The 11748-nt window shown below is 31.1% G+C and overlaps 3 non-coding genes across 3 annotated transcripts; 1 reads left to right on the top strand and 2 right to left on the bottom strand.

The window, feature by feature from the left end:
* Positions 1–809: 809 nt before the first annotated feature.
* On the bottom strand, positions 810–899 carry Trnay-gua (transfer RNA tyrosine (anticodon GUA)). Its single transcript is given in 2 exon segments — positions 810–845; positions 863–899. It is a non-coding gene; the product is annotated as a tRNA-Tyr (tRNA).
* A 650-nt stretch (positions 900–1549) lies between these two features.
* Positions 1550–1623, bottom strand: Trnan-guu (transfer RNA asparagine (anticodon GUU)). Its single transcript has one exon. It is a non-coding gene; the product is annotated as a tRNA-Asn (tRNA).
* A 1771-nt stretch (positions 1624–3394) lies between these two features.
* Positions 3395–3466, top strand: Trnad-guc (transfer RNA aspartic acid (anticodon GUC)). Its single transcript has one exon. It is a non-coding gene; the product is annotated as a tRNA-Asp (tRNA).
* Positions 3467–11748: the final 8282 nt, after the last annotated feature.

Below are 11748 nucleotides of genomic sequence, written 5' to 3'. Positions count from 1 at the left end.
AGGAGATCTTGGGAATGTGGGAGACAGTTGTAGAGTTCATAGATAAAAATCACTACGACAAAGTTGCAACTGGTCGTGCATCGGAGTTGTTCCTGAAAGGGACGAAGAAACAAACCTCCTTGGACAGTTCTTATAAACGATCTGCAGCTGAAATTTCAATAGGGAAAATTGCTTTGAGATACTAGCAAAGTTGTGGAACGATTTAAACTCGTATGTCGAGATACCACTGCATTTATAAAATTAGAATTTAATAAATAGTTAAACAGATTTAAAGTAACAATACGCATATACCTAGTCAAATAAACTGTAACTTAGCTTTACTCTGACGCACTGTTATTTTGATAAAAACTATTGGTAAAAAATCAGCATATTTTTATCAATAGTTTTTGTTTATTGTACAAAAAATAATAAAGATAAAATGCAACAATATTTTATCTGGTGATATGGACTATAATAACAATATACCACAGCAATAAACATATTAGAAATACTTACATTGATAATAAAATTGATAAGATTTAGGTAGTTATATTGTGACAATACCTTATTAAATTTTATACATTCTCAATAAATAAATAATACTATGGCAATAGAAGGGACCAGATTGTGTGTTGTCTATGGTATTTTATATTATGGTATTTATATATTAAGTTACGTTTATTTGTTCATTGATATGTCACTCATTTAACTAGTTACATTTGACTATATTCTGAAAAATATGAATTAAATATATTTTTGTTATGATAATGTTTATTGATTAACTTCCAATATCACAAGGTATGATATAGAGAAATAAAATGTAAAAAGATTCCTTCGAGCCGGATTTGAACCAGCGACCTATGGATTACAATCGTTAATGCCTCTACAGTCCACCGCTCTACCAACTGAGCTATCGAAGGCGACGACGACGATGGTGAAAGTATGGAATACTTTTTAAATGTATAAAAATACTCATTTAATTTTTTTTTAATCTATATATAATGTCAATAACTCATTCATTACTGATATCATTTTTCTATTGAATAATAAAAATATATTTCTAACGTACAAATTTACAATTGATCTAATATAAATAAAAATGTAATAATAATTTATAATATTACATGTACGTATAAATCATAGAGTAAATAAAATATAAAATCAATAATTTCTATAATAAAATAATGTACAGACCTTCCTCGTTCAATTATTTTACTAACAGCGCCATCTATGAAGTAGTATTGGAAATTCCAAATGTATGAAATTGTGTTTTGTTATATTCCAAATGTAACAAAACACAATTTTTAATCTCCCAAATAATCATTTTTATCTTACTTGTTAAGTACCAGAAATACTTATTCTTAAATTTATTGACTTTTTATACAATTATATATTTTTCTAATAACACAAATTGTTCACTGTCTATTGTTAGTGAATTTTATTTTGTAAGTACATAGATAGTGAGTGCTAGCATCACAGTCAATTTTATGTGTATTTAATTTTTAAATTAAATTTTGTATATATAACTTAATATTATTAATTAATTATTTAAAAAAAATTACAAAAGAATCGCCCCCGGGTGGGCTTGAACCACCAACCTTTCGGTTAACAGCCGAACGCGCTAACCAATTGCGCCACGGAGGCAGATGAGCACTAATGTGAAATTAGTGATTACATTCGTTTTCTGTATTTTGTCAAACACTATGGAAAGAAACTTAATCTTTCTTGTTCTATATGTGAAGTACTAAATGATTATACTTAATTTGGTCTACAAGTGGAGTAGCAAGGGATTTAGAGGGACCATAAATCTGTGCGGCTTACCAAGAGGGATGAGGAGAATCGCAATTAATAAGAAAATGAAACTGTAAGTAGTCAGTTTAAAATAATAGAAGTAGTGTATGGATGAAATAAACAAGAAAAGTAATTTTCTTTTTTATGAATTGTCGAAAAGTAATGTATAATATACCTAATTAAGATGGTTAATATATATTTATTTACACTTAAAAGTGTATTAAAAAAATATTTTTCTATTACAATCCCTTTACAATGAAATTACAATTATGATAAAATACTACTGCCATGAATTATTTTAATATGCCATAATAAAAATGTTCCCAGAAATTCTGTGAGTCAAGATGTAATATTTCTATTTGGTGCCATGATACAGTACAGAAAAGGGCATGGACTGGGCGTCGGCTACGTCACGACTGTTCTACATCGTGACCAGAACGCACTAAAAGACACTCACTCAGTGTTGTCAGATGACTATGTGGTATTCTCCCCAAATTTTATCGAAATTCCCGGATAAAGAAGACGTATTTTATTCAAGGTCGCATGACCTGCAACAGATTTTCTATAGACTTTGTTCACTGTTTGTATATGCAAAAAAGCTGATGCATTTGTTTATTAATATCAAAAACTTTCAAAATCCCTCCTAACCTTTTTCCTTCACACATCCCATCTTCGTTCTCTTCAAATTTTAGATCATCACTATAATATTCCCCAAAATTAGGGAGAAATACTCCAATCTAACATGACAGTACTCATAGTTACAAAATTGTTAAGTGATCACTCGCAAACTAGGGATCTACTGTGATCTACTATATGCAATTTCAAAGTTTCGTGACTTTAATTCGTGTGTAGGTACAATTACACATGTTTGTTGTAGGTAGATTCCGTGGTATCATCTTTGAACACACAGCAGAACTATAAAACGACCTACCCACGTTACTAAAATCGGGACAATATCGCAACAATAGCAGTGGTGGGGAGATCGCTTCATAGGTCGACTTGTGTGCAGCGAAATCATGGCATGTACTCGATTTTACCTCCACTGCAAATGACCCGACATTGTCCGTCGGTGATGTGAAGCAGATGAGTTTGCACGGGTTAGGTAGTTATTTTATAATCAGGTAACGTAGCTACATATGTCACTAAAACAGGTAAATATACAAACCATCTCAACAAACAAAATAGCAAATTATAATGTACTTAATATTACGTTATAATTTAATTATTGATATTGATGCAAACAGGAAATAACATTCTTATTGTTATTTGCCTATTTGTTGTTGCAGGTGTGTTATTTTAACAGTAATTAATTATTATTATTAAACTCTAAAATCAAATATTGATTTATAATATAATAACTTAAATATTTAATTAAATTAATAAATTACATTGACCATACATATAGACAAAAGAAGGATCTTTGAATTTTGATTTAAATAAATAATAACTGTTTTATGGGTATAAATAGGATCTAATAAATAGAATAGAATATTATTAATATTGCTTTGATATTAAACTGTTTCAATTGTTAATCTACTGATACCATCTTAATAAAAACATTGTAATGTTTGCTATTGGTTGTACTAAAATCTATACATTCATAATTTCGACATATTGGTTCGTATCCTCGGTAGTATAGTGGTAAGTATCCCCGCCTGTCACGCGGGAGACCGGGGTTCGATTCCCCGCCGGGGAGGAACTTTTTTTGTAATTTTATGATAATTTTACATGTTTAAAATCATTTGCTTACACAAATATTATTCTTTTTGTGCTACTATACTTAATAATTTAATTTTAAATAACAAACCATTTGATACGACCAAAGAAACATGAACTCAAGATTTAATATTATCTTATCTGTGGCTGAAGCAAACGCCACTTATAAATAATTGATATTATACATATAAATATAAGGTGATAATGTGTAAAGGCATACATTGTGTTAGCCTCCTAACTATGTGACTCCTAAGCCTATTAGAGATTGCACTCTTTTTACACTTACAATAAAACTTCAACTACAATGTAAGTACGTATTATTATTATTATGATAGGTATTATACCAAAATACATATTTTTGGAACCATATTTTAGTATGGGATTTAATATGGGAGTGTCAAAACCATTAGGCGTTTGTAACACCACAACTTTATTTATTCAATGCATCGACATAATAAAATAAATTATTGTAATTAGTATGGTAGGTACATAATCGTAGTCAACAATATTAATTGTAATGATGTATAGACGTTAATTAGAACCGATGCACTGTAATACAAGTATTTATTATTTAATATTGTACCTACATAACAGCCGTATTTCATAATAGTGAGGTACTTAAGTAACTCTATACTGCAAGTTTAAAAAGTAATAAAACATAGTTGTTGTATTAACTTTTTTTGAACTTTTGAAATCTAGGTATAGTTATGAATATGAGGGAAAAGTATGCTACTGTACTGTAGTATACACCAATATTGGTTTTCATAAAACTGAATAACATTTAGAACCTTCATCTTACTGTACATCTTATGATAAGATTTCTACTTTGTTTTACTGTGAGATCAGTTTAAGTTTCATAAACACAAACGTGGCTTTTAAACTGCACTTATACCCTTTATGATTCGTGTTAATGTTAATATAGACAGAAAATATGTTTCATAAAAACATTCTTGACCATCCAACATTTTTAAGAATACAGACATACCGAAGGTGATTTAGTATGCTAAAACCACATTTATACACGTTTACTGATGTGCCGTTGTCATGAGTGTCTCTACCCAATTTACATGTTACATGTTATTGTTGTCACAAACATGAATGTAAACATGCCATGTATTTTCATGGACATAACTAAACTACAGACATTAAAAATAAGACGAGTGAAAGTGCCCAATTGAATTGCGTTTCTATTTGTCAAAGCCGCTTTCAATGTTCAATTGATCCATTTTGTCAAATACAATCCAATCATTTTGCTAATAATAGTTGTATAATGGTTTTATTTATATTTACGTAATAAAAAGAAAAAGGTCATTATACCAATGAAAATAATAATAATATTCTATTACTGCATTTTACATACCTGCAGCTAAATTTCATTAATGTGGTAGGTACATAGATTCTAGATGGCATGTTCATAATCATCCAATTGCTAAAAATGCATCTTACTTCCACGCGGTTCCCCATGTCGCCTCCGATCGATTCCCCGTCCAATTCAAACGGGAATCTAAATTACAACGGCCTGAGCCGAGGTTCGAACCCCTAGAGGTGCCCTCAGACTAAAGTCGTGTACGACCGGCGGGAGTTGGCCTTTTGCCACTACATAAGTGCTTCCGCGGGTTTGGAGTGCCATCTGTATTCGCCCCCTATCGGTTCGGTGAAGCTGTAAAGGCCAGCTGCGGGCAACAACATTAGAGTAGTCCGAAAAAAAGGTTCTCCATGAAAATTCCCATCCAACTGACTTGCGTTCTTTCTCATTCTGTCAACAACGGTGTTGATGGAATGATCCACCATTGTATTCGTCTGTGCTATCACAGTAACGCTGGTGCATTCGTTGTCATCCACTAAAGAAAGCTAGTATCAAGTTGACTTCCAGCGGCTTCCCTAGAAAGCAACCTGGTTGATTTATGACATTTTGCCCCTACATTAGACCTACTGACCACTACTATATCCTCTACTGATTCCCCGCCAGAGTATACCGTTAGCGCAGGCAAAAGCATCATATCATATTCACTAATTAAAATAAATACTAAAATAACCTGTCTGAACCATACCCATTATAATTTGTCGGCTTATTAGATACAATTGTAAATTGGTTATTTAATTTTGTTGTTCGAAATATAACGAAATATATATACGCCTATATAAGATTAACCTTTCATATAACCTTAACCTTTCATATAACAAAACTGGGGCGAATACTTAATAACGATACCTTACTGTTTATAAGCCACTCACTTCCTTCTTGGGGTCCGGCTGATTGTAAATGATGTGGAAACAACACAAGGCTAATAGATCGATGATTACGCCAGAAAGACTACCGATATCCATTATAATATTATAAATGTGTAAGTATATCTGACTAATATAAAAATACTAACCCTGATCACTTCACACAGCGCCATCTAGTTCCAAACTAAGCAGAGCTTGTGTTATGAGTACTAGATAATTGATAGATATATTTAAACATATACATAATATACATATATATATAGCACCCAGACAATAAAAACAATCAAACTCATGAATAGACACAAACGTTTTAACCGTGAGGAATCGGATCCGCGGCCATCGGAAATAAAGCAGTGTGCTAAACTACTAGACCATCGAAGTTTTTTGTTATGTTTACTCCTCATAATTAAACAACTGATGAAAGTTGATCTCAATATAAACATGTAAGTGGTTTAATATCACGAGGACGGACTCGAATTCGTCTGTTTAAGTAAAAGATAGCGCCTCTTTCTAATAGTTTAGGTAGGTACTTTTATATACCACTTTTATCAAAAACCTATATTCTTTTTGTCACTTATGATCTTCACTTAGTCTTATCTGTTAACTTACTACCCATATCTCTGAGCGTGGACAGAATTCACAGTTCCCAGTATCTTCGATTTAAAAAAAAAATTGTAGGTACCTTTAAAGAAATCTACGAATGAACAACAGTAAAGTAACTTGTCAAAATAAACATGTGATACCAAATTTTTCATCAGGTTTGATATTAGAAGGATAGTAGAATTATGCCAAGTAAAGTTACTCATTAAATTGAACTGGTAGACTTCTCAATTTGTGAAATTAACAACTTGTCTACTATGCGGTCGGTGTGTGTACCGCATGGGTGATTATTTATTGTACCTATATGTAAACACATATAGCGTGATTTTAGTAATAAACATTTTATACATTTGCACATTTTCGCTAGCAGCTAATGAATATTCAAACATTTTTACAAACTTCCACATTTTCTCTTGTCTCGCAAGTGGTCGTTGAAATCAGGATTGCCTGCATTATATAAACTATAGCCTATATACCTAGCTACTTTTAATTGGTAATATAAACATTGCGAATTTGTATCATTTTGAAACTTCTTATACTAGTAACAGCCCTAGCAGACAGGCAGGTTAACCAGATATTACCAGACGCGACGTATGTTAGCTTGTTTACGTAATGAAAAAAAAACTAAGTAACAAAATTAAAATGCTCAAATCAAACATTCAGGCAGAGTAAACGCAAAAACAACCGTAAAAACACACAATCCCACAAAAGTTAAGCGATCATCTGTCACGATTGGCCTTTGTTTTTTTTATTGATGCACATCCGACCAAAAAATCTATTAAATCAATGATGAGCAAAAAGTTGAACTTGAACAGTTGATTGAAAAAAACTAAGCTTTTTCACATTGTAACACCCTTCTATCAATAGGGTCAATGACACAAAAACGTTAATTCTAGTGAATTGGTAAATTCCCATACAAATGCACTGTGATGATATTCATTCGGGCTGACGCAATCTCGCAGATCAACTGAAATAAACGGCAGACTTAGACGGAATTCTTGTGATGACCTTCAGCTGTCATAATTAGACATAGATCATCATATCTTACTCAGCCTAGATTTATTCATTCCTATAACCATCAGCTAGCTCAATTTTTTGTTCAAATCCAAGACATCGCATATATTATTACAATGGTACTGAAGTTATATATGTTACGCGAAATTTCAGCTTAATCAAATGCCAGCAAGTAATTGAAAAATAAATTACAATGAACCGGAAATACAGGCGGAAACATATGAACGATGTAAGCAAATAAAAGCTTGTAAATATCTCAGAGCAATGAAAAGTCAAGATGGGACAAGCTATATAAAACAAAAATAAGACCATTTTTCTATAAATGTATTGTATATTATGCTATGTATGTTTTATAAATTATGCTATGGAATTGTTATCAATATAATTTTTTTTACAAGTTCCGCATTTTATCTAATCTCACAAGTGGGCATTATATTCAGGATTTCCTATATTGCCGTAAAAAATAGCTTGCTAAAAAATATTTATGCATCGCGGTTTGCTATCATAGAAATACTCCTTCAGTATTGACAGCCCTAGCAGTCAAGTCTTCTTAGATAAATTTTTATTCTTTAAATAAATTGATGCTAGATAAATTGTTTAATAAGTTTTCAATCAACATAAGTAAATATATCTATTTTAATTTCTTCTAATAGTTTATTTCTGTTAACAACCTGTTTTGAAAAATATGTTAATATTTTGGTTAAACGTATAAAATATACATAAAGTGCCCGTTAATGTGTTTCGAGCATAGATACTTCACACAATGCTCCTTCTTGACGTTTTTCTTGGTCTAGTAAGTAAGAATAATACAAATACGAAATAGATTTTAGCATGGTCTGCTAATTGCTTGTTGTATCGCATTAAAAGAATGGAAGTGTTTCGTCATCTGGACGTTTCGAAACACAATTAGAGGGTGGACGTGGGAAAACCTGTAGTACAATATGTATTTTGTTTCCTACATAATTTTTATATGCTATTGAAAACATGTAGTTGCAATACCCACGAGTGATATTGTTATAATATTTAATAGCATCTTATTAAGCGGTGGATTACATTATTTTATTTATAACAATTAATCAGTCTTCACGCTATATATCTCGTGAGGTAAGCAGGGAGAGGATTGCCATTGATTTCTATTGTTACATACAACGCTTGCTTTATTCACACTATAAGTTACTAAATCAATATGTTTATTTTTGTATTGCGTCTAAAGACCATCAAAGAAGAAAAGGGGTGCATACACAATCAAGGTTAGAGATCACGTAACATATTGTAATATTTAGTAAATATATAAATATAGATCATAACTAAAATTACATACAGTCGCGACTATTATCCCGGACAACATTGCCGGATGGGTAAAGTAATGAATGGTGGGTATTTGACAATGGGGACTTCTTCTTCAGTAGTAGTTAATTATGGTATCTCTTCGTTGGCCTCCTTGGCGACTGACCTCCTCGCAATTTGACTCCATCTGATACGGTTTTTGGCTGTATGAAAACGTTTTTGTCAAATATCTTATATGTCAAGTGTTGAGTTCATCACAAGATGAACTCCTACTCCCATTCCAGATACCGATCTTCACCGAGAATTCATTCAGAAATATAAATTGACACACAAAGTTCTTTTTTTGTGGGTCGATCTAATTTTAACTATATAACCAATAGGGTGGCAACCTATCATAGTAAATTATATCCTAATTAATAAAACGCAAATAACGACATTCCTAAATTCACACAGATAATATCGCGTATAGACATCTAATATATTAGAATCTATGATTATATAAAGCTTTGTATTATAATGTAGCAAAACAAAGTTCATTGAACTCGTATTGTAAAGTTGTTATTTTCTTACATGACAGACAGGTATCATCGATGAGTTAATTTGGCCTTTAATTTAACAAACGGTTGAGGTCATGGCCAAAGGTTAGTGGCCAATACTATATTATTATATCTAAACGTGATGTTATAATTTATAAAACAACTTTATTAAATCGTGTAATATAAAAAATCTAAGAGCCAATTATAGAAAGAAATAATATTGATAAAAAATGTAAAAGAAGCTTCAAAAGGTATCCAGATATTCAATAGTCACAGTATATGTAACATAATTGCCATACTACACGTTTCAAAATGTAAACCTACGAGTATTATGCAATAGGGCAACTATCCTTTAAATATTGTTTGGTCAATACTCTAAAATTAATAAAAATATTAATAATAAGTCGCCTACGTAATTATGTAACTCGGTTTCATTTAATTCTGCCAACTAGCAGCATACATTGGAAGCTGTATTTCGGTTTGAAAGATGAGATATGTAGTTAGTTACCCAAGATAGTAAAATTACAGCACATGGAAACTACAACCATAGTCTTCCGTGCTTTTCATGTACATGACGACTATTGGCACTTTCCGACATGTGGATTGTCAGTTGTCTAACTAGAAATTCCAACTTAATAAAAGAAAGTCCACACTGATTAAACGGTTTTGGGTGTCATTTCGATTTTTCTTTCTTGTACTAATTTAATTGTTCTCTTGTTTACTTCATCAGCTGTTATGCCATTTCTAAATATGTACACATTATTTAATGAACCATACACGAAAAAGTTGTAATAAATATTAATTGTGTTTAGTGACATCTAGCGAAAAATATAATAATTTGAGTAAAAAGTTTCTACTCTCTAAGTACATTGAGTGCCGATAGATGTCGCTCTAACCACAATATCAAACAACTATAAACCAGTTTACACAGATGTCGTTACTACCTATAATTGGATTTCTGTATATTGAATAAATTGAATTGAACAATGTATTGCAAATAAAATAAGTAAATATTTAGTAAAGAAAATTCTACACCCACGTAAATGATTGTCTAAAGTGAATTGTGTTCGTGTTGTAACATTATATTCCTAATTAAGAAACCTATATAAAATAAAACATTATTATTACCTTAATTTTAAAACATACTTTTATTTAGTATTTTTTATTAATAAAAGATAGATATTAGTCTCTATTGATAAAATACTTTTGTTATAAAACTATGCCCACATATTTAGTTTAATACTATAAAAATTAGAAATGTTTAAAAAATATATTAGACTTACAACTATCTGACCTTAATTCTAACCACTTGACGTAATAATCAATAGCCATAGTTGAAAAAAGTAAATGCAGACATTCCGCCACTTTTCTCCGAATTATGGCGCCTTTTTCATGCACTCTGATTTGATAGCTCATCGTGACGTCATCGCGCCCACGCGGGTACTGTGACGCAATCCGATCGATGACTCTCACTGACTCTTTTCCACTGGAGTAGATCAATGTAAATGCACTATTTCCATTTCTTTCTAGCATATATGAATGCTTGGAAAATGGGAACCGTAGGCGTCTCGTGCGTAGCGGTGAGCGGTGACTCTCCGGCGTCAATGTGGTAGAACTGTGATTCAGATATTTACGATATTGTCTCATTTTACAGTTTTGTTTTGTTAGTAAATAAATTAGTTTAATATGCTACTTCAGTCTAAATAAGAAATTATTGAATTAGATTGCAAACTTGATTTAAAATAAATCTGACACTATTTTACCTACAAAATATTTAAAACAATGTTTTCAGACAATATAATATGAAAAAGAACCTAGATTACCATATCTGATAGAAAATAGTAAATGTCCTCTAGTTTCAAGAACTACACCGTGGACTTTAAACAATAGGCTTCATGCATTGATGTATGTAATTACTTAGGCGTTAACAGAATAATTAAGTAAGTAGGATAGAGGTACAATGCAAATGATTTTGTACAAGTGCCTCTTATTTCTCATTAGATATTTATTTCCGTTACCTCATTCAAGGAATACGTAAACAGATATTTATATATCTGTTTACGTATATTTATATATCTGTTTACGTAATATATACAATCTCTTAATATGTTACCCTATTTTTTGTGAATGATAATGATAAGTTACACCTGTCTGTGCTAACTTAAAAAATATAATGTGAAAATAAACAACATTATGTACAGAATAATAATAACGGATTCATGAACCCCGTTATAAAATAGTGTTATTAGTTATTATTACTTATATAGTATTTAATATGCAACACCACAAAGGCAATCAAATAAAAAATATTGTAAAATCTTTTTGTTACTTATTAGTAGGTATTTCATATTTATGTATGTACATATATAGTTCAAATAAAGAAATTATCTTAGCTTTTTTCAATCAAAATTGTTGTTCAGATATACAAATGTACCTAAAGCAAAGACTTAAAACGTATTTGCCTGTCGTCTTAGTTCATAGTTAGAATAAAATTCCGAACATAAACTTTAATTTTCTATTGTTGTAAAATTTACAACGTATAAACTTTACAAAGCAGGGCTGTGTCTGAGCTCAGTTTCGTCACTGTTTTTATTAA

This window comes from Achroia grisella, unplaced genomic scaffold, assembly GCF_030625045.1.
Source record: "Achroia grisella isolate CSIRO2021 unplaced genomic scaffold, CSIRO_AGI_Agris_v1 utg215, whole genome shotgun sequence".
In the NCBI taxonomy this organism is placed as follows: Eukaryota; Metazoa; Arthropoda; class Insecta; order Lepidoptera; family Pyralidae; genus Achroia; species Achroia grisella.
The sequence above is the reverse complement of the archived record's forward strand: the minus strand, read 5'-3'. Positions and strand labels throughout refer to the sequence as shown.